The following is a 3897-nucleotide window of genomic DNA, read 5'->3' as shown; positions in this document are numbered from 1 at the left end:
AGGGGGCGGGGAATATTCCACTTATGTTGTATGAAATACTTCTTTATTGGTAACAATGATTGTTATGAGGAAATGCTCCAAACTTTCCATATGATGATGGTCGGAATTTGTTCTCCTATATCTGAGGAAGAATCTGTGTAATTTTCAAAAAATTCTACCCTGCCGTTTCGGAGTAAATCGAAAAAGAAAAATGAAAAAAATTGAAAAAAATTGAAAAAAAAAACGGTAAACAACTTTACTCAGAAGCCAACCGTGGGGAAACCATAACATTTGGAGGGGAGGTAGATATATAGAGTACTTACAAAACTGCGAAATATGAAAAATATCTGACGGAGACGGTTATACTAATAGCGGGGGCACACTAATTACGGCAATGTAGAGTCGACAGAGAGGCAGAGTGGAAACGGGAAGCTGGGGCACAGTAATTACGGCAATTTCTAATGTAGTGTGGTTTTGCAAAAAAAATTGCGAGAAGAAAAATCGCAAAAAATTGCAAATTTAGGGTCTTTTTGCAGTTTTCACGTCCTCCATAAGTTACCTCCGCTCCCCCCACCCTTTAATTCCCACTTAACCCATCCCCCAATGTTAGTTGGAGGAAATGGAATACTATTCAGATCTTATATTTCATTTTGTAATTTTTTCATTTTCATTTAATATCTCAAAAATGAACCATGGAATTTCGCTAAAATTTTGACAGAATGTAGGGGACATTTTGGAGTTTCATTCAGTGATTTTACATTTTACTTCTGTGGACGCAGTGCTTAATATACGGGAGCGGGACTATGTAAATATGAATTAGTATAATTACACCAAATACTAGTGAAACTCTTTTAGTCAAATGAGATAAAAGTAATTCAATAAAGATTAATAAAAAGGAAAAATTTATGAAAATGTTTCGCTTGACAAGTAGAAGTAGTGCTCTTAGTCCTTAGTACCTTATAGTTAGTAATAATTATATTTGTTTCAACCTGAACTGTTTAAATTGCATTTTTAATCATATGAAATGTAGTTGGACCGAGATTTTTACTTTCCACCAATACAAGACCTCCTACAATAGCAAAATATAAAACGAACAATCTGAATCTGCTGCATGTTCTAGTTCAGAACTATGTTTCATATTTAGCAACTGTAGAAGGCATTGCATTGATAAAAAGTGCAACACAGAAAAAAAGGATCAATTTTGTTGCGTGGCATTTTGCTCCAACGATCATTTGACTCGCGAGATCATAATGCTCTGTCCATTCGGATCAATTTGATCTTGTTTTTTGGTTCATTTGTCAAGCTAAACAAAATGGCCGCCAGTTCATATCGCTGTTGTCATAACGACATAACCTAAAAATGGTGTCCAACTGATTGTAAGTTCTAACTGCAGTTAACAGATGATATTTTCTATTATCAGAGTTCATTATTTTTTCAATTTTTCAATTACACTGCACGATCAGAAACCACAAAAAGCTTTCATATGAGCTAAAGTACTCTAATAACGTTAGCCATCTTGGTTTAACTGTATACATGATCCCGAATCGGATCATTATGATCTCAAAAGTCGATCATTCACTCCGGCCGATCAAAATGCTCTTGAATTCGGTATCGTTTCTTTAGCATATCAAAATGATACTGATTTCGGTATCATTTTGTACACTTTTTTTTACTGTGAAGTGTCGGTCCAACTACGTTAAGTTTAATTCAAAGTACCATTTAAATGGTATTGGGAGCATGCATTAATTTTGAGTATTTTTTGGCAAAATTGCGGCTTTATTTAATAATAAATTGTCACCAGTTGATCATTAAAAGTATTGTCCATCGCTATCCACTACCTTGTCCCACCTTTCCGGCAACATACGATTACCAAGTCGGAAAAACTAGTCGTCTTTTAAAGCTTTTAAAGAATCAACTATTTTGTTGGCATTTTCATCAGAAATGAATTGTTGCTCAGACAGTACATGAGTTTTTCGATAAGGGTCGCTCATGATAGTTCCATTAGGTTGATGCAGCGCATAGTACTGTTGCTGATCCCACCAATTACAGTTCATGAACTTCGAACCATGGATATTTAGTTTTGGCATGGATATTGATGGTTGGTCGGGCTTAACCCAAGATTTCCTACGCTTAGGGTTATCATCGCGTATCCAATTCTCAGCGCAAGTGAAAATACGATGCAAATACTCTTTTCCATTTTGCCTGGAGTGTAACTTTTCACAAGTAAAACATCTCTTTTTCATGTCTTTCGACTTGAGTTCGTACGGAACCCTATTTCCTTTTTTTTGGACAATAATTGCTGCATATAAGCGTCTAGGAATGGTCAAAGAATTCACGGTAAAAAAGTGTTAAAAATGAGAGCTAAATCAATATCAATTTTATGTGCAAACAAAAATGATACCGAATTCAAGAGCATTTTGATCGGCAGAGAATGATCGATTTTTGAGATCATAATGATCTGATTCGGGATCGTGTTCGAAATCAAGCCAAAATAGCTGACGTTCTTACAATAGTTTAACTCATATTCAAGATTTTTATGGTTTCTAATCATGTAGCGTACTTGAGAAGTTGAAAAAATAACGAAATCTGATATTATAAAATATCACCTGTTAAGTGCAAATGCTTCGTTGTTGGTATGTAAGCCGACATGTTTATTGTTAGAAAAACTATGCCGTTTACACTTCGATGAATCGGCCCCTAATGCCTCCATGCGATATAGTACAAATAAGGTTATATTTTTGGAACTCCCTCGAGATGAATCCAAAAAGTATAACTTTTTTATCAGAAATAAACTTCTCTGTTTTAATTTAAACTGCTATGTCAGTTACTTTATTTGCTAAAGATAGAAATGTTTTGTGAAAATTAGTTTTCTTTCAATTGAAATATTATTTATGAACAAATAATATAAATAATAAATTATAAATAAAAGAATGATGTAGACATCTATAGGTAGAGAAAAATGGATTCTCTCTTGATCTTTACAAAACTATATTAACAGAATTTTCCGATTTTTTGTTTATTAAATTAACCAATGATTTTTATGGAAACCTTTTTAGAATCTTATCTATAGGAAAGTTGTTGCATAATAATGTATTAAAAAGCAAATAATAACATTCATTTGGGATTTACATTTTAATGAAAAAAAAAAAACAGAATCTGAAATTAATCAAGAATTACGTTCTACAATCCGCGAGATTTCGCTAATTATGTTACTCGTTTTCACCCAACTGTCTTTGTCTTTGCGCGGGGATAATAATGCTGCGCGACTGCATTAGAAAAACTAATATCTTCAATTGTTGAAAAGTTTCTTTTATTGTCGCTGTAATGGGGATTAGAAAACGATGGAAGGAAAGAAGCCCTGATAACCATAATAAATTATCATTTATATCCTTTTTAATAACTTTGATCCGACTTGGAATTACAAAGAATATTACATTTTAGTTCATATTTTTTTCAATTGAATTAAGGATACACTTTATCTAGAGAATCTTGATTTGAAACTTCTTGATGAAACCAACGTGGGAAGACTGGGTAAAATTTTCCTACATGACATTCCTTCATTTCACTTGCGTCCATATTATCGACTGCACCGCTTATCATGTTTATTTTTACTCGTGTATGGCGTCGGTCTGTCCTATACATTCCACGAAGTATCCCGCTATACTCCAATAATGCAAAAACGTCACCATTGGGTGTTGATAATACAATATGTTCTCGGTTCGGCACGGGCAAATAGACATTTTCTGAAAGCAGTCGAATTGGTTTATTAGCAGGAATAACGTATCTTCGAAATTCGAATCGCCGGTTCTGATTTTTCTGAGGAATGAGCCGAATATATCCAAGTTTTGTAAGTGAATATCCAAGTACTTCATGAGAAGGAGGTCTGCCCGGAGGAGATCGGTCAGGTGAATGTTGTCT

This window comes from Belonocnema kinseyi, chromosome 2, assembly GCF_010883055.1.
Source record: "Belonocnema kinseyi isolate 2016_QV_RU_SX_M_011 chromosome 2, B_treatae_v1, whole genome shotgun sequence".
Lineage (NCBI taxonomy): Eukaryota > Metazoa > Arthropoda > Insecta > Hymenoptera > Cynipidae > Belonocnema > Belonocnema kinseyi.
The sequence above is the reverse complement of the archived record's forward strand: the minus strand, read 5'-3'. Positions refer to the sequence as shown.